We start from the raw sequence: 20,745 nt of genomic DNA, 5'->3' as shown, positions 1-20,745 counted from the left end.
TGGGGTACACCGCAGATGATTTCGGTGGCAATGGAGCGTAAGGAAGGGAGGCGGACGCTCCGAGTTCTGCCGGAGAGGAAGTATGTGGTCCAGTCCCGGGCCTTCTCTTGGATCCCGGTGTCGTGTAGGCGTGTTCGTAGTGTGCGGTGGCAGACCGTGTCAAAGGCGGCTGACAGGTCCAGGAGGATGAGGGCTGCTGTTTCTCCGTTGTCAAGCAGGGTCCTGATGTAATCGGTGGCTGCGAGGAGAGCGGTTTCGATGCTGTGGTTGCTGCGGAACCCGGACTGGGACGGGTCCAGGATGCTGTTCTCCTCGAGGACGTGGGTCAGTTGCTTGTTGACGATTTTCTCAGTGACCTTCGCCGGGAAAGTTGTCGATCAGGGTGGTGGAGTTGATGTTGTTCTTGTTCTCAAGGTGGAAGTTCAGGTCCCAGAGGAGGATGTAGTCCGTGGAGGCGAGGGCATGTGTGCTGATGAAGTCGGTGATGAAGTTGCTGAACTGTGGCCGGGTCCAGGGGGTCTGTAGAGGGTGGTGTTGGGGTTGGTGTGAATCTGGAAGTGCATGTGTTAAGCGGTGCGGAGGTTGTCGTCGGTGTTGGTCGACACTCTGATGGTGTTCTTGTGGACGATGGCGATTTCTCCTACGCCGTTGGTGCGATTCCTGCGGGTGATCATGTAGCCTTCCGGGATGGCTATCCCGATGCCAGGAGCTGAGGTGGGGTTCAGCCAGGTCTCCGTCAGGATGACGACGTCTGGGGAGTTAGAGTCAATAAGGTCCCATAGTTTGATGGCGTGTTTGTGGGCGGAGCGGGTGTTGAGGAGTATGCATCTGAGGTAGTTGGGTCCTTCGGTTGGTGGTTTTGCGGGCCGAGTGCTGGTGAAACTGCAGTTCCGGAATGGTGAAAGGTCCTTGGGTGCGCTTCGGGATGGCCTGGTAGAAGGTGTGTTCTCGTCCAGGGTTGAGTGCGTGGAGGGTGCTGGTATCATAGCGGTGTCGGGAGTTGTGGTGTTTGCGGGGGCCAGGGGTTCTGGCGCTGGGCGCGGTCCAGGCGCAGTCGGGTTTGCCTTAAGCACGCCTGCTGCGCGCGGCCACGCAGTGGCCTCCATATAAGGGTAGGTGGGAGGGAGGAACAGCTGGGAGACAGGAGCGGGGTGGCCTATGGGCGAGCGAGGGGGCGGGGAAGCAGCGGCGGGAACGGAGGGCAGAGCAGGGTGCTGGCGGCAAAGGGGGGTCAGAGACAAATAATAAACAATTGGCAGGTGGAAAAAACAATTCACAAATACCAGGAAGGGGCACAGAAAAAGAGTGGGCAACAGTAACAATTTCACAACAGGCAATGAATGGAGCGGAGGAGTGGCGAACTTACGGCAGCAGCGGGGGAGAGGCACTGACACAGCGGAGGTGCTGTGCGGCATGGAGAGCGGCCTGACTTGCAAGCAGGGTCGAGGGTCGCTCTCACTGCTGCGCAGCGGCCTCCATATAAGGGTAGGTGGGAACGAGGAGCAGCATGGAGGCGGGAGCGGGCAGCCTACGGGCGAGCGAGGGGGCGGGCCGCAGGGAAGCAGCGGCGGGAACAGAGGGCAAAGCGGGGTGCTGGCGGCAAAGGGGGGTCAGAGACAAATAATAAACAATTGGCAGTAAGAAAAAACAATTCACAAATACCAGGAAGGGGCACAAAAAAAGAGTGGGCAACAGTAACAATTTCACAACAGGCACTGAATAGAGCGGAGGAGCGGCGAACTTACGGCAGCAGCGGGGGAGAGGCACTGACACAGCTGAGGTGCTGTGCGGCGTGGGGAGCGGCCTGACCTGCAAGCACGGTCAAGGGTCGCAATTGACGCGGATTGTTGGAAGCCTCTTCACGTCATCCATCCAGGCTATCTTCCCGGTTCCTCTCCATTACGGGCACAGCAATGCTTGAAAATCGAGCACCTACGGAAAGGCCTCTCATAAGCCCAGTTGATTCTGGTCTCAGACGAAGAGAAGGAGGAAATGCGTTGGCGGATGGCCCATATGGAGGCATGGAATGGCGCGCGATCTTCAGCCCCAAACAGGACCTGGTGATCAAATCCGATGCCAGCAGCTCTGGATGGGGCAGGCGTCGTGGGGACTTCTCCACCGGAGGAAATGGTCCTCCACAGAACAATGTCTGTATATCAACTGCCTGGAGTTGATGGCGGGCTCTTTCGCCCTCTGATTCTGGACCAAAGAGAAGGTATAATGTTCGGTCCTCTGAAGATGGATAATGTAGCAGTAGCTCACTACTTCAATCATCTGGGGGGACTCGGTCAAAGACCTTGCTGGACAACACTTGGATGCTATGGGAACTCTGCTTAGCCAACCAAGTCTCCCTGTCAGCAGAGCATCCTCCAGGATGCTCCAATCAGTTGGTGGGCTGGCATTCCTGCCACTGGAAGGATGCCAGCCTTTGGAAGTTGGATCCTCATCTCTTCCTACAACTCCGGGATCAATGGGGTCAGTTTTTCATGAATCTCGTGGCATCCCAACTGGACTTTCAGCTCGACTGGTACTGCAGTTGGAGACCGGATCCCAATGCAGCGGCTATGGACGCCTTTCTTCAGGATTGGAGCAAGGAACTGTCCTACACCTTTCTGCCCTTTGCAATGATAATGCGACTGGCGGCTCAAATGCGCAGACAATAGGCAGATCTGGCATTGATTCCCCCATTATAGAGGTCGCAGGTCTGGTTTCCAAGAATCATGGCACTTCCTGGGATTTTCCAATGGCTGGTTTGGTGTCTTCATCACCAGGTGGACCTCATGGGGCAATGGTGTCCAGGTTTTGAACTTTCTGGCGAGCTTGGCTTCCCAGCGTTTTGCTTACAGATCAATCAATACCTTCAGATAGGCAATTTCTGCGGGCCACCTTCCAGTGGACGGTCACCCGGTGGGGGAGCACCCGTTGGTCCGTAAGTTACTGAGCTCTCCGTTCCCCCCGAACCAAGATATTCAAAGTTATGGGACATTAACAAAGGCCTTTCATTGTTTCAATCTTGGCCTTCTAATAAATACCAGTTTAGGAAATAGCGGTCTGCAAAATTAGCAATGTTATTGTGTTTTATTTCTTGCCACTGGGTCTCGGATGTTCGGGTCTTGGATATTACAGGTAGACTTTTTACCACGGACAGGGTGACTTTTCGAACAAAATGTAACTGGAAGTTGGTGTCTTAGCTGGCTTTTTTGCAAGTTCCTAAATTGTGTGTAATCCACACCATTAAAAGAAATGAAGTGGTTACTGATGATATACGGCCCCACAGGGAAAGACAACTACTGATTGCTCTCACAAAGCTCCACAGGGTTGTTTCTTCCCCTACGACTGTCATATGGGTCATGCAGGAGGCAGGGAATTCCACATTACGTTTTGGAGCCCATTCAGTGAGAGGGGGCAATGGCCTCTAAGGCCTTTTGTCTGGGAGCAAGACTTGAGGATATCCTCAACGATGCAGACTGGTCCTCCGATTCTACCTTTAAGACCTTAACTTTCAACATGATTCCATCTCTAGCAAGTGTAGTGGTGAACATGCTTTAAACTAGCCTAATCCTCACCTCCGGTTCCGGACATAGAATGAAAAATTTCCTAGCTAACGTATAGGAAAGTTTCTATTCTATTAAGGACAATGAGGCAAGGATTAGCCCACCCTATGCTTCTTCCCAGAAGGTCCACCCCCCCCTACCCCCCCCCAAAGGAGGCACAATATGAAATGCGATTTATATGTCATTGGATTCTCCATCAAGATGCAAGTGCATGCCAGATTTAATTATGATGTCTTTGTCTTACAGTATGCGCAGGTCAATAGTTTTAAAGAGACGTGTTCTGTTTCAAGTAATGCCATATTTCCCGATTATGGTCCAGTTTCTTATGAGGTGTCAATGTGTATTTCCTTGATCCTTTTTAGGGATGGAATCCACTGAGCAGGACAAATGGATGAATGCTGTCTATGCAGGAAGATAGAGGGAGATAGAAGAACCGTTAAACAGAGTGCAGCGCTGTGAATGAATGGAATGTTTTGGTTTCTTTTTCCTAATTGTTCATGGGAAATGTAGTAATATAGTTTAAATCGTTTCTTGAAAATTGCTGCTGGAGAAAAATAAAGTGAAGAGAGAACAGCCTAATCCTCGCCTACGTGTCTCTAATAGAATTGATCAAAGTGAGTGTGGCCAATGGGTCATTGGAAACATCCCTGAGGCACTCAATATGATGTCGTTCAAAGCAATTAACTAGGCAGTCTTAATTCTTTATCCATATAGTTCATTTTATTCCATCATTGGTATTAATTTCATATCCATATGACGTGATATTTCCCAAATGAGTCTTTCACTTTCACAAATGAAACTTTTTATAATCCGCTCCAATGCATTTCGGGCCACCGCCCTTCATCGGGGAGCATCTACAACAAAACGGTATATAGGTGTGATCCTTATTCCAACAAACAAAAAAAGCATTAAAAAGCATAACAATACGTACTGATGAACCGGTTAAATAAAGTACCCATGTTTAACTTTCACCGACTTGTGCTTTGTGTGATGGGTATAACTCTGTCTCTGGTTTGTGGAGAAAAGTGTGTTGTTTAAAACCAAAAAACGTAGGTACGTTAAGAAGGTGGTAAAGGCATGCTAGTCAGGCGGCGGTAAAATAGTTTAAACGCGGTGTGTCTATCCGAAAAGATATCAAGGTTACTGATTAAACGATCCCAAACGGAGGCTGACCCTGGTGACTGCGCGCGCTATAAATGCGTTGCTGTACGCTTAAGAGTTACTTACAATGAGTTGTGATTCAAAATCTTCCGGGCGCCGGGGACGGCTGTTATCGGTGTGTCGGTAAACGCGCCAGTGTTTTGTAAGCGTCATGTGATCGCTAGCGATAAACATAATGGAAGGACTATGTGTCCCTCATAGACCTAGATGACAGACTACGTTGTTTGGTATTGCATGCAATGCGGTGGTAGTTAATTAAAAGTATGAGAAATATGAAATTAAAATAAAACCTCAAATAAAGATAACCGGGTTAAAAAAGATACAATGAAATGTGTACAATTCAGAATAAGGTGAAAAGAGCATACACGGGCTGGGTTCAGAACAGGACAAGAGGCATGGGATTGCCTTAGTTATAGTTTATAAGTAACATGCAAATTCCACGCGTTCATTTAAGCCCGCAGGCTTGGTCGCATTCAATTTGTAAATCCAGTAATTTTCTCGTTGTAGCAACATTCTGTTGTTGTCTCTGCCTTCTTTTTTCTGGATGATTTCCAATGCCATAAATCTCAGTTGAGAAATATTATGGTTCATATCCAAGAAATGAGCTGCAACTGATGATTTGAGGTTGTGAGTGCGGATATTAGATTTATGTTCGTTTAACCTGGTCTTTAGTTTACGTTCTGTCTTTCCAACGTAGACTTTTCCGCACGGGCATTTAAGAAGATATATCAGGTTGTTGGAGTCACACGTTGCTGTCACTTGTAATTTAATGTTATTTCCTTTCATTGGATGGGTTATAGTGTTTCCTGGTATGATGCTGTGACAGTTATTGCAATTATTGCATGGTCTCGTTCCTTTTGCAATAGTATTGGGTTCTGTAGGTTGTTTCAAAATTTCACCCAGATTTTTGCTCCTAGTGTGGGCAAATATTGGTCTGTTTTTGAACAAATCTTTGAAGTCCGGTTCTAACACTAACATTGGCCAATGTTTCATTATTATGTTTTTGTACTCAGAGGTAACATTAGAGTATCTTGACACAATGACCATCCGGTCACTCTTTTGTTTGCTTATCGTCGGATGTAAAAGGTTATGACGATTTAATTTCTCCACATCTTTAGTGGCTTGTGCTAGAAGTTCTTCTGGGTATTTTCTGTCTCTGAATCGGTCTTTCATTTCCTCCATTCTCATTTTTGATAAATCCGGATCTGACGTGATGCGTTTGACTCTCATCAATTGAGATTTAGGTAGATGTTTTTTTAGAGAGGGTTGATGAAAACTGTTATAGTGTAACATGTTGTTACGATCGGTGGGTTTACGGAAGATATCCGTTGTTATTTTGTTGTTTTGTACGGTAACTTGTACATCCAAAAATGTAATGGTTTTAGAGTCTATTGTCCAGGTAAACTGTATTCGTGGATTGGCCACGTTGAGGGTTGATAACGCCTGCTCCAAATTCTGACGTGTGTTGTTCCAAAGAATAAACAGGTCGTCAATATACCTGCCGTACATTTTTAGGTTGTTTTTCCATTCTGGATTTGTCCAAATGTGAGACTGTTCGAATTCTCCCATAAAGATATTCGCGTAGACTGGGGCAGCGCTGTTTCCCATGCTGGTGCCCACAAGTTGTAGAAACCAATTATCTTTATATGCGAAATAGCTGTGATATAGCGTAAACATGACTAACTTCATTAGGAATGTTTTCATCGAGTCGTCTACTTCGAGTTTCAAAATGGCTTGCTCCATGGCTTCAATACCCTCTTGGTGTGGAATGGTCGTATACAACGAATTAACGTCGGCAGTGCATAGCCACAGTTCTTCATTTGGGTCTATGATGATGGTCTCCAATTTCTTTAAGAAATCTGTTGTGTCACGGATGTAACTCGGTAAAGATTGAACAGTAGATTGCAGATGACGGTCCAGAAATTGACCTATAGGTTGATGTATGCTGTTGCGGGTTGATACAATAGGTCGGATTGGGGGATCCATTAGATTCTTATGTATTTTAGGAACATCGTATATATTTGGGCTTCTTGGGTTGGATTTCAATAAGAAGTTCTTGGTCTTCTGGTTAATTACTCCCTGTGTGGTTGCTCTATTCACTATTTCAGTCAAAAGTCTCGTGTATTCTGAAGTAGGATTTACTGGAAGCTGTAAATAGGTGGAGTCATCTGATAAGTGCTGTTGAATTTTCTGATGGTACATATTTGAGTTCATGATGACGAGGGCGCCGCCCTTGTCTGCCTTTGTGCAAATTATGTTGTCATTGTTTGCTATTTTCTTTAGCGTGTCACGATCTTTTTGTGTGACATTCTTGTGTTTGTTTTTCTCAAAGTTAATTGTTGACAGGTCTTGTCTGACCATTTGTTCGAATAAATCAATTGTTTTATGGCTTTGGGGAGCCTGGAAAGAGCTGGAAGTTTTGAGACCCATTAATGGATCCGGTTCATTTTCTCCAGTTGCTGGCATTATGTTGGTGAAGAAGTGACGTAGTCTCAATTTTCTGGTCAGTTTGAATGTGCTAACTTCTAGCTCAAGTAAATCGGTTCCTGTTGTTGGTACGAAAGAAGTGCCTTTTTGTAATAATTTCATTTCTTGATCTGTGAAGGAGTAATCTGATATGTTGATGACTAGTTCGGTTTTTTCTTGTCTTTTTGTGTTGTACTCCTTGTTTGTGGTGGAACTGTTTTTTGCTTTGCTCCTCCTGGATCGTCGGGTTCTCCGACCTGTTCTAAAAAATCCGTGTTGAGTGAACTGGTAGACGTACTTGGTGTCTGTTCAGTTGTGGTTCCTGATGTAGTAGGACCACTTTTCCTCTGTCGGTGAGTGGTATCACTATCTGAAGATGAGGTTTCGGTATTCTGAGTGTAAGGGCGATTCCTTCTTTTTTGAGCGTACACCTCCGCCCAGGTGTATACCTCGCCTAGTTTATAATCCAAGGTGTCCCGCCGATATTTCCTCAATTTCCGTTCATTGATATCGTTGGTATGCTTCTCCAACTGTTTTTTGATGTCTTCCATAAAGGTATCCAATTCGTTTGTAGTCATCATTTTACTCAGTTCCTCTGTGGTTTCTGTTATCTCCTTTTCTAGATCCTTCAGTATGTTGGACAATTCCTCAATGATCAGGAGGATCAAATCGAGGCTACATTTATTTAAAATGGCGTACCAACGGTCTTGGAATGATTTAGAATTTTTGCACAATGATGGTTTCAATGCAATTCGCAGGCCACGGGGTATGCGCTGAGTTTTATGGTATTTTACCAACGTGTTTGCATGTAGTTTTTGATTTATTTGGCGCTTAGACAAATATAATAACTGTTTTATGTTCTGTTCCTTGCTCCTGCTAGTGGATGACTGTGTTATATCGTCTTGTATCAAGGCATATATTCTTGTGGCCTCTTCATTGGCAAATGCAAAGGTATCAGCTCTTGCTTCTGTTGATCGTGCTATGTCTTCAAATTCCATATTGTGATTTTGAGTAGACAATGTATAGTTTAATAGTTAATGGAAAAACTCGAGTTGCGTGCTGCTGGTTCTTTGAGTGATCAAAAATTGTTATACTCTGAAAATGGAGAGAGCCAGGCACTGCTATTTGTAAAGGCACTCAATATGATGTCGTTCAAAGCAATTAACTAGGCAGTCTTAATTCTTTATCCATATAGTAGATGCTCCCCGATGAAGGGCGGTGGCCCGAAATGCATTGGAGCGGATTATAAAAAGTTTCATTTGTGAAAGTGAAAGACTCATTTGGGAAATATCACGTCATATGGATATGAAATTAATACCAATGATGGAATAAAATGAACTATATGGATAAAGAATTAAGACTGCCTAGTTAATTGCTTTGAACGACATCATATTGAGTGCCTCAGGGATGTTTCCAATGACCCATTGGCCACACTCACTTTGATTTATTCACACTCGCCCAGAGTGATGGGCGACACCTGAGAGCACCTATAAATCTTCTAACTTTCCACAGAAATTTACAAATAGCAGTGCCTGGCTCTCTCCATTTTCAGAGTATAACAATTTTTGATCACTCAAAGAACCAGCAGCACGCAACTCGAGTTTTTCCATTAACTATTAAACTATACATTGTCTACTCAAAATCACAATATGGAATTTGAAGACATAGCACGATCAACGGAAGCAAGAGCTGATACCTTTGCATTTGCCAATGAAGAGGCCACAAGAATATATGCCTTGATACAAGACGATATAACACAGTCATCCACTAGCAGGAGCAAGGAACAGAACATAAAACAGTTATTATATTTGTCTAAGCGCCAAATAAATCAAAAACTACATGCAAACACGTTGGTAAAATACCATAAAACTCAGCGCATACCCCGTGGCCTGCGAATTGCATTGAAACCATCATTGTGCAAAAATTCTAAATCATTCCAAGACCGTTGGTACGCCATTTTAAATAAATGTAGCCTCGATTTGATCCTCCTGATCATTGAGGAATTGTCCAACATACTGAAGGATCTAGAAAAGGAGATAACAGAAACCACAGAGGAACTGAGTAAAATGATGACTACAGACGAATTGGATACCTTTATGGAAGACATCAAAAAACAGTTGGAGAAGCATACCAACGATATCAATGAACGGAAATTGAGGAAATATCGGCGGGACACCTTGGATTATAAACTAGGCGAGGTATACACCTGGGCGGAGGTGTACGCTCAAAAAAGAAGGAATCGCCCTTACACTCAGAATACCGAAACCTCATCTTCAGATAGTGATACCACTCACCGACAGAGGAAAAGTGGTCCTACTACATCAGGAACCACAACTGAACAGACACCAAGTACGTCTACCAGTTCACTCAACACGGATTTTTTAGAACAGGTCGGAGAACCCGACGATCCAGGAGGAGCAAAGCAAAAAACAGTTCCACCACAAACAAGGAGTACAACACAAAAAGACAAGAAAAAACCGAACTAGTCATCAACATATCAGATTACTCCTTCACAGATCAAGAAATGAAATTATTACAAAAAAGCACTTCTTTCGTACCAACAACAGGAACCGATTTACTTGAGCTAGAAGTTAGCACATTCAAACTGACCAGAAAATTGAGACTACGTCACTTCTTCACCAACATAATGCCAGCAACTGGAGAAAATGAACCGGATCCATTAATGGGTCTCAAAACTTCCAGCTCTTTCCAGGCTCCCCAAAGCCATAAAACAATTGATTTATTCGAACAAATGGTCAGACAAGACCTGTCAACAATTAACTTTGAGAAAAACAAACACAAGAATGTCACACAAAAAGATCGTGACACGCTAAAGAAAATAGCAAACAATGACAACATAATTTGCACAAAGGCAGACAAGGGCGGCGCCCTCGTCATCATGAACTCAAATATGTACCATCAGAAAATTCAACAGCACTTATCAGATGACTCCACCTATTTACAGCTTCCAGTAAATCCTACTTCAGAATACACGAGACTTTTGACTGAAATAGTGAATAGAGCAACCACACAGGGAGTAATTAACCAGAAGACCAAGAACTTCTTATTGAAATCCAACCCAAGAAGCCCAAATATATACGCTGTTCCTAAAATACATAAGAATCTAATGGATCCCCCAATCCGACCTATTGTATCAACCCGCAACAGCATACATCAACCTATAGGTCAATTTCTGGACCGTCATCTGCAATCTACTGTTCAATCTTTACCGAGTTACATCCGTGACACAACAGATTTCTTAAAGAAATTGGAGACCATCATCATAGACCCAAATGAAGAACTGTGGCTATGCACTGCCGACGTTAATTCGTTGTATACGACCATTCCACACCAAGAGGGTATTGAAGCCATGGAGCAAGCCATTTTGAAACTCGAAGTAGACGACTCGATGAAAACATTCCTAATGGAGTTAGTCATGTTTACGCTATATCACAGCTATTTCGCATATAAAGATAATTGGTTTCTACAACTTGTGGGCACCAGCATGGGAAACAGCGCTGCCCAGTCTACGCGAATATCTTTATGGGAGAATTCGAACAGTCTCACATTTGGACAAATCCAGAATGGAAAAACAACCTAAAAATGTACGGCAGGTATATTGACGACCTGTTTATTCTTTGGAACAACACACGTCAGAATTTGGAGCAGGCGTTATCAACCCTCAACGTGGCCAATCCACGAATACAGTTTACCTGGACAATAGACTCTAAAACCATTACATTTTTGGATGTACAAGTTACCGTACAAAACAACAAAATAACAACGGATATCTTCCGTAAACCCACCGATCGTAACAACATGTTACACTATAACAGTTTTCATCAACCCTCTCTAAAAAAACATCTACCTAAATCTCAATTGATGAGAGTCAAACGCATCACGTCAGATCCGGATTTATCAAAAATGAGAATGGAGGAAATGAAAGACCGATTCAGAGACAGAAAATACCCAGAAGAACTTCTAGCACAAGCCACTAAAGATGTGGAGAAATTAAATCGTCATAACCTTTTACATCCGACGATAAGCAAACAAAAGAGTGACCGGATGGTCATTGTGTCAAGATACTCTAATGTTACCTCTGAGTACAAAAACATAATAATGAAACATTGGCCAATGTTAGTGTTAGAACCGGACTTCAAAGATTTGTTCAAAAACAGACCAATATTTGCCCACACTAGGAGCAAAAATCTGGGTGAAATTTTGAAACAACCTACAGAACCCAATACTATTGCAAAAGGAACGAGACCATGCAATAATTGCAATAACTGTCACAGCATCATACCAGGAAACACTATAACCCATCCAATGAAAGGAAATAACATTAAATTACAAGTGACAGCAACGTGTGACTCCAACAACCTGATATATCTTCTTAAATGCCCGTGCGGAAAAGTCTACGTTGGAAAGACAGAACGTAAACTAAAGACCAGGTTAAACGAACATAAATCTAATATCCGCACTCACAACCTCAAATCATCAGTTGCAGCTCATTTCTTGGATATGAACCATAATATTTCTCAACTGAGATTTATGGCATTGGAAATCATCCAGAAAAAAGAAGGCAGAGACAACAACAGAATGTTGCTACAACGAGAAAATTACTGGATTTACAAATTGAATGCGACCAAGCCTGCGGGCTTAAATGAACGCGTGGAATTTGCATGTTACTTATAAACTATAACTAAGGCAATCCCATGCCTCTTGTCCTGTTCTGAACGCAGCCCGTGTATGCTCTTTTCACCTTATTCTGAATTGTACACATTTCATTGTATCTTTTTTAACCCGGTTATCTTTATTTGAGGTTTTATTTTAATTTCATATTTCTCATACTTTTAATTAACTACCACCGCATTGCATGCAATACCAAACAACGTAGTCTGTCATCTAGGTCTATGAGGGACACATAGTCCTTCCATTATGTTTATCGCTAGCGATCACATGACGCTTACAAAACACTGGCGCGTTTACCGACACACCGATAACAGCCGTCCCCGGCGCCCGGAAGATTTTGAATCACAACTCATTGTAAGTAACTCTTAAGCGTAAAGCAACGCATTTATAGCGCGCGCAGTCACCAGGGTCAGCCTCCGTTTGGGATCGTTTAATCAGTAACCTTGATATCTTTTCGGATAGACACACCGCGTTTAAACTATTTTACCGCCGCCTGACTAGCATGCCTTTACCACCTTCTTAACGTACCTACGTTTTTTGGTTTTAAACAACACACTTTTCTCCACAAACCAGAGACAGAGTTATACCCATCACACAAAGCACAAGTCAGTGAAAGTTAAACATGGGTACTTTATTTAACCGGTTCATCAGTACGTATTGTTATGCTTTTTAATGCTTTTTTTGTTTGTTGGAATAAGGATCACACCTATATACCGTTTTGTTGTAGATGCTCCCCGATGAAGGGCGGTGGCCCGAAATGCATTGGAGCGGATTATAAAAAGTTTCATTTGTGAAAGTGAAAGACTCATTTGGGAAATATCACGTCATATGGATATGAAATTAATACCAATGATGGAATAAAATGAACTATATGGATAAAGAATTAAGACTGCCTAGTTAATTGCTTTGAACGACATCATATTGAGTGCCTCAGGGATGTTTCCAATGACCCATTGGCCACACTCACTTTGATTTATTCACACTCGCCCAGAGTGATGGGCGACACCTGAGAGCACCTATAAATCTTCTAACTTTCCACAGAAATTTACAAATAGCAGTGCCTGGCTCTCTCCATTTTCAGAGTCTAATAGAATTGAAACTTTCCTTTACGTTAGCTAGGAAATTTTTCATTACCACCTCTGTGGGTAACATATCACTTCGAAAAAATTAGGTCATTTCTAAACTGCCAAAACTTGAACCCACCTTAACTGCCACCCTCCAAAGGCTTCCAACAAAAAAATAAATGAAATTGATGATACAGTACATCATGGCACTGGGCAAGGCTCTAGAAGAGAAAAGCAAACTGCTTGCAGAATCTGGACACCCCTTACCACTTGAACAATAAAGTATTTTACCCTAAACTCTAGAACCAAACAGTAATATTTTCTTCTGACCCTCTGCATGTGTACTTATATTCCTTTACTCATGGAAATCACAATAACTGCATGCTACAAAATCATACTTCCATTCATCATTAGGAAAATATATTCTTGTTTATTTTTTTCACAAGACATAATTCTAAATATTGTTTTATCTAAAGAGTGTTAATTATATGTAACCCCCTAATTACACTCAATTGACCCATATTTTATACATTTAATAAATAAAAATACACACATAACTTTATACCCAGGTTGGCCATCAACTAGCGTGGTAGCTGATCATTTCTAGACCTTTATGACAAAAATAGGGTTTTTGACAGGAAGCATGAAAGGAAGGATGCATTTTTCAAGAAAGGGGAGGCTTGAGACTTACAGAGACAGGATTAATGATCTTGGAAATTTCAAATGCGCCACTGTACCTAGGAGAAAACCTTGACCTACAAAGTGACGTAGATTGATAAAAGACAACCAAACCTTGCCTCGTATTTAATAAAGAGGAGCTGGACGCCTTTGCAAATTGGGTCAGTAATTTTTCTCTAGATTTAGTAATCTTTAAATTCTGGATTCATTTCTCATGTACCTACTTTCATCTTTCTAATATATTTGCAATGCAGGTACCTGGGTTGAGTTAATGTAGGCGAACTCAGCTGCAGGTAATAGAGACTTTCAATTGTCTTAAGTTGCGGATACAGCACCTTAAAAACTCTTCAAGAGTTTGATTTAACCTTTCAGTTTGCCAATTAGCTTGAAGGTGGAACCTCTTTAAATAGCAAGTTTATGACACAGGGAGTTGCAAAACATAGAGGGATACTGGGGTCCACAATCAGAAATAATTTTGAAAGGTAGTCCATGAAGTCGAAATATATCAGAGTAGAAAACCTCAGCCATTTTGGACGCAATTAACATTTTTGAAAGAGCAGAAAATTGAGCAGTTTTAGTATAATAATCTACTCTAACCATTATAGTGGTGCAATTTTCTGATGGGGTAAATTTACTCTAAAGTCAGTAGAAATAATTTCCCAGGGATTGGAAGGAATTTCAGTCTCAATAATAATCTAAACACACAAGATGATGGACGGAATGTTGCATAATGGCAAAACATTCCCCCCCCAGTCACAGATCTGGGCTTAATCCATCGTTATTTTGCTCACCAAGCCACCCCAGTTCAGACATGGCCATATGCAAATCAGTCTTGACACTGTGCCTCATGGGAACAGTCTAGCCCAAACTGCCAAGCCATGTCTTCCCTGGACTGGAATCAAGCATCCTAGGCCCGGTTTCTGGGTATCAGCTGTTTTCAGCCAGGATAGCTTGACTCCAGTGGCTTAGTGAGCACGGGACCCACGTCTGGGCATACCCTTCCCACATAGGGTGAACAGCAAAACACACAAGATGATGGACGGAATGTTGCACAATGGCAAAACATTCACCCCCAGTCACATATCTGAGTTTAATCCATTGTATTTTGCTCACCAAGCCACCCCAGTTCAGACATGGCCATATGCAAATCAGTCTTGACCACGTGCCTCATGGGAACAGTCCAGCCCAAACTGCCAAGCCATGTCTTCCCTGGACTGGAATCAAGCATCCTAGGACCAGTTTCTGGCTATCAGCCGTTTTCAGCCAGGATAGCTTGACTCCAGTGGCTTAGTGAGCATGGGACCCACGTCTGGACATACCCTTCCCACATAGGGTGAACAGCAAAACACACAAGAGGATGGACAGAATGTTGCACAATGGCAAAACATTCACCCCCAGTCACAGATCTGGGTTTAATCCATTGTTATTTTGCTCACCAAGCCACCCCAGTTCAGACATGGCCATATGCAAATCAGTCTTGACCCTGTGCCTCATGGGAACAGTCCAGCCCGAACTGCCAAGTCATGTCGACCCACGTCTGGGCATACCCTTCCCACATAGGGTGAACAGCTGGACGGAATGTTGAACAATGGCAATAATAATCTAGCCTGCTTTTCTTTGTGTTTAAGGCACCACAGATCTCATAGACTTGATCAAACTTGTAACATTGTGAGAAAGAGTTGGCCATCAGAACTTTCTTCGGATTAATTCTTCAGTGACTCATCTTCCTCTATATCAAAATAACAAGCAGTCAGAGGAGGGCTGATGTATTATTCTTTGCAAATGTTTTGATGGAATAGTTTGTTTTGAACAGAAATTAGAACATTTGCATTCTCTATTCGGAAATGAGGAAAATGAATGTTTTAAGTTGTGGAGACAGAATCGTTTAGTCTCCTGACGAGGAAAGAAAGCCCAGCAGGCTTGTATTCTATTCAAACTTTAGGCCTGTTGGAGCACTTGAAAATTTCGACAGTTGGTGCAGACAGTTACTCCAAATTAAGCTCCAAGTAAAAAAGTGTTTCCACTTGACAAAGGCAGCCTTGATTACCAGAGGTCCCTTCTCCAAGGAGTAGTTTCTTTCTACTAGTTACATTTTTAAGAGAAAAAGGCGAAGTTATCTATCTTGAGCTAAATAAAGGCTGCTTTCAAAGCTAGATCCTAAGTATCGGTGCAATCAGTGATCACCGATACAAGTTGGTAAGAAAGAAGGAAGGGAGGAAAGAAGGAAGGAAAGAAGACTTCTAAATTGCTTGAATACCCGTTTCTGCATTCTTATCACCAAAATTAAACCAGAATTTAAATCCTGGATTGAAACTGCCATACTTTAAATGTTTCCTAAAGGAGTAATGGTGAGCTAGAACCTGGATGTCATGAGGCAGCTGTACCATAGTTTGGAAGTCACAATCCCAAAAGATATTACACCCCAGCAGAAACCCTTAACTGTATGCACTATCCCGTTTTTCCTAGAGGCATATCTAAAAGTCCTCTGACCAACATACCTTAGGAATTTTGCCTCCAGGTACTTGGGACCTGTCCCATACAAAGCTATATGTGCAATGCATCGAGATTTAAAAATGGAGCTTTCCCTCACAGGAAGCCAATGAAGATTGCAAAGTCGATGGAGACAGACTGATATTTCAATATTGTCTAAACAACTGACGTGTTCTGCATGTTGGGCTACTTGCAATCTCTTCAAATCTGTGAAATGTATGCCCAACTAAAGGGTATTACAACAGTCCAATTTAGATCAAATTAATGCAGACACCACCGATTTACGAGAATGGATAAAAATATATACAGAAAAACTTTCCTAAGCATCTTCAAAGTCCGAGTACATGCAAAATCACAGAGCTTACTTGTTTAGTAACAGAGGGGGGAGTTATCAAAAATAACCATGGTTTCTTGCCGATTTGTCTGGAACAGGGGGATAATTCGATTTGCCTGGCCACCATACAGAGTCCCATATATTAGACTGTTTCCCAAAAACGATAAGAAACCTCAATTGTCTCTGCATTTCACTTGAGGCAATCAGTATTCATACACTCGCTAACTGTCCTCATACAGTTTTAGAAATTATTTGCAGTTGCCTGAATATCCTGTGATTTTAATTTGCAAGGTCTAAATAGCTCTGAGTTTATTTTACTGAAGCTGTTATGAGGCAATCCAGAATCGCTTGAGCATTCTAGGTGTCCATGGCTATTCCTTCAGAGGAAAGAGAATAACCCAATTTGTCTACAGTGTCCTTTCCAAACATACACTTTTTGAGTTTAGCCAGCAATTTGTTTTCTCTTAGATGCTGCAAGACTTACTTGACATGGAATGAATGATCCACTGGATCCTCAAAGTAGATGATCATTGTCTGGAAAGTCAGATCAGAGAAGATTGCATTCATAAAAGGCTTGAAAACAACATGAGCATTACAGGGGCTGAATGGCATCACTTGCCATTTAAAATGTCCAAATGGTGTTCTGAATGGTATTTTTCAACTAACACCTGATCGAATCAGGAACAGGTGATAGGCTCCTCTTTACGTCTAGTTTGGTGAATCCCTTAGCTACTTGAACGGCTTCCAGGATATCAAAAACGAGGGTAATGGGATGGCCACATGCACATTTTTGGGACCAAGTAACCCTGGAACATGTATGGCCGTATCATTATCTGGAATACTATTATACTTCTAGAGTGTGACGACCATGTAGTGAGGACATACTACACTACCAGTAGGTTACCTATTGGGTTACCTACTTTTTGTGTCTGTATGTCAAGAGTTGTATGGACATGTGTGAAGCACGCACTCTATTAAGCTGCCATAACTCCCACCACTCGGCACAGTTTAAATTCAGCTGTTGCTTTGTAATTTCAATATTCCTATTTTCTGTTTGCCGATCAACCTTTACTATGTATATCGAAATCGGAAAGCAATAGGAAAAAACCTTCTAACGGTCCAGGCCAAGCAGCTGGTGAAGGCATAGAACCCACAAAGTCCAGTGAGTGAGCGAGCAATCTAGCAGAATAATTGCGATGCAAGTGGATCTAAAACTGGATCATTTTATAGTCCTAAACAGGATGTGACGAAATTCAAAAGCAGTTCTGTCAACTTGAACTGGGGAATAAACTATACATCATGTAAATATATATATATAAACAATCCCCAAAATAAGAGAACTCAAGTGCAATCAAAATAATACACAAGAATGTGCAAGTGATAGTAAAGAGAACCGAAGCCAGAAGTACTGTAATAATAACATTTCGCCACATGTTGCATTTAAGAGAAGCCTGCTTGCAAGAGCGAGAAATGCCCAGAATTCTCGGTGCGGGACACTTTTAGCCAATGCACATGAACAAAAGAAGATGGGCCCTTCAGGGACCATGTTGCTTCTCAGAGGCTAAGGGAGGCAATGGATAGGTAGACACCGTCACCCTGTAGCTGTGTTGGTGTGCCTGCGCCCAACTGTGGTGCGGCACAGGTACAGGAAAAACTTTATAATTTAGCTAATTCAAAAAGCGGCCCTGCCTACGAAAAGATATGCAACAAATGCAGAATGAATGGGCATGTTGGTAGGTTTTGTAAGGGTTACATGGTAAATTTGGTAACAGAAGGAGACACAGAGGATGGTTAAAGTTGAACGTCAATGTAGCATTTAGTGTGGGGTCGGAATGCAAGTGTAAAAGTTTTCCGAAGCACTACACAAATCAATGTAAACAGGTGGTGGACATGGAAGACTTGAGCGTGGTTTACCGTTCATGGCAAGACAGTAGTTAAATGGCTATAGGGGCGGAACAAAATTATTCCTCACAGATATACACACAGAAAGATACAAGGAACAAAACAATGATTTAGCTGGACATCAATAAGGAGAAATGAATTTCAAGGGTAAGAGTCCGAAGTTTGAGATACACATAGTGGAGAAAGGCGACCACCAGCCTAGGTTGGCCACTAAAGCAGAACCTTTGAGATCGAGGTTAAAAAGAGTATGGAGACATGCAAAGAAATGCTTTTGAGTCTCTGAATTTTGTTTCAGTGAAAGCTCTCTGCCTGAATTAATTTGTAGTAGGGAAACATAGTGTAGCAACTGTTGATGCCAGTAATTGTTGTTTTGGGTGTGTCCTATGGCAATGAGATGACAATAAGGAATTAGTTGTTTCCTACGGCTGAAGGACATTGCAAGGAGCAGAGAGAAATTACTTTGTTATTGAAAGGGTACTTCTCGCATTCACTTTGGTCATGGAAAATTACAGCATTTTTCTGTGGGATGCGGTTTTTACTATTTGTAAAGACGGCAAGCCTCTCTTGTGCGGGCAGTTACCAGGACTGGAAAGAATACTTACAGCAAGCCTTGCACGCTTAGCATGTAAATTTATTAGGGAAACATGTAGCTGGACACCAACGGGAAGAAATTAATTTTAAGTGTAAAAGTCCGAAGGGTGAGAAAGACATAGTGGAGAAAGGTGCCCCCAGCCTAGGCTGGCAACATCAAGAAAAGAGGTGAATAAAAATGTAATCCCTGTGCTGATCCACCCATGTATGTAATTGGTAATGTGGAAGGTGAGGACGTCATTACCCAAATCTATTTAACTAAGAGAGATGTTTCCTCCCCACTTGAGTCTTCACAGGACAATGCCTGTGTGTTAATCACAGAGTCTGATGTTTATATTTTTGGCAGTCTCCATGGAAGAAGTAGGCAATTTAAAAAGTTCCCCCATTAGATCATACTTGAGGAGGGGCACTAGTAAAATCAAACCTAAAATCAGTCATAGTAAAGCTATTCATGATGACCCTGAACCTATATGGGAAAATAACTTGCATGCTATCTGTATGTCACACACACTGTTACAAGATATAGAACAAGGGAGTGAGCAGATTGCGTGCAAGGAGTCATGCACATATCAGAATGTGGAATGAGACACAAATTATGACTGAATAGGAAACAATTTTTGAGACTGAGTGGAATAAAGTCACAGCTGCAGGCCTCGTTAGTAGGCTGGTAATCAAATGCCTGAGATCTGGATGGCCCGAAGGCTTTCAGATAAAATGAAATTGTTTGCCAAGATTCAAGGTAAAATAGCCATGGAAGGAGGTATAGTAAAAAAAAGGAGTAACAAAACTGTTCCTCATTTCAATCTGATGGAATGAATCATAATGCAGTGACCTGAGGGGCACTCAGGAGTGACAGTTAAGAAGAAAAGCATACAGGAGTTGTTTGGTAACCAACTTATGAATTGGATGATTGATAAATGGGCATGCTAGTGTGAGTTATGTGGGCTGAGTAACAAATTGGCCAAAACATTTGTTGTTAGTTCCCAACCAGTTGACTGACCTGGTGATCTATGAAGGAAATTACATTTGGATCTAGTAGGACCTTTTGGCCTAGTAAAGAGATTATGCTCTGGTGCTGATTATTTTCTGAATGGCTGAAATTAGGATGGTCGAGAAAATATCTCCTGAAGAAGTCACCCATTTCCGGGAGTATCTTTTTGTAGGAAATCTCTGCGTCAGTCTTTGACATACAATGGTCTTTAATTTGTCAGTTCATGTTCTGCGGAGTACTTGAGCAAATACAGCATCAAACAGAATAGGAGTCAATAGCTTTAAAAGTGTGACTCTTATGGAGAGTCTTACAAGGGACACTGCTCTTACAGGACTATCCAAAATTGAGTCACTAGCTTTTCTCGAGTTGTTGAGGGTTAGGAAGCCTGGGCGCTAGTTCTCTCAATGGAGGTTGAAGGATAGGTGGGTTTTTTTCTGAGAATATAATGCTAGCAAATGTGAGGAAAAAGGCAGATTTTTATAAAAGCAAGATGCAGGAGTATATGAATATTAGGTGGACGGACCCGCAGAAAGTGTCAGATAGTTCAGTTAGAAATTCCAATGAAAACCTGAAAGGAGAAGCGAAGTAGTCCATACCTGACTTAGGCACTGGATGTAGTTGTAAGAGTGGGGGTTGGAACAGGGGGTGGAACTTTAATCAGGGTTTCAGCTTGCAGGATTAAGGGTTCTCTGCCATCTATCGAGATTGATGCTAAAAGTGCCTGGCTAGGGTGATAATGTCTTTCTTGATCTTTCTGTAAATATGTCTGTGATCCCCAGTGTGTGTTGTGAGTACTCCAAAGTTAATGCAGATGACGGAAGT

General features: G+C 42.4%; 1 protein-coding gene across 1 annotated transcript in view; it reads right to left on the bottom strand.

The window, feature by feature from the left end:
• The window catches only part of LOC147733461 (protein FAM169B-like), a 368,824-nt gene that overhangs the window by 24,347 nt on the left and 323,732 nt on the right, over positions 1 to 20,745 (bottom strand). The gene's annotated exons all lie outside the window — the stretch shown is intronic.

Source organism: Lissotriton vulgaris, chromosome 2_1, assembly GCF_964263255.1.
Source record: "Lissotriton vulgaris chromosome 2_1, aLisVul1.2, whole genome shotgun sequence".
Lineage (NCBI taxonomy): Eukaryota > Metazoa > Chordata > Amphibia > Caudata > Salamandridae > Lissotriton > Lissotriton vulgaris.
This window is presented reverse-complemented; position numbering and strand designations above follow the sequence as displayed.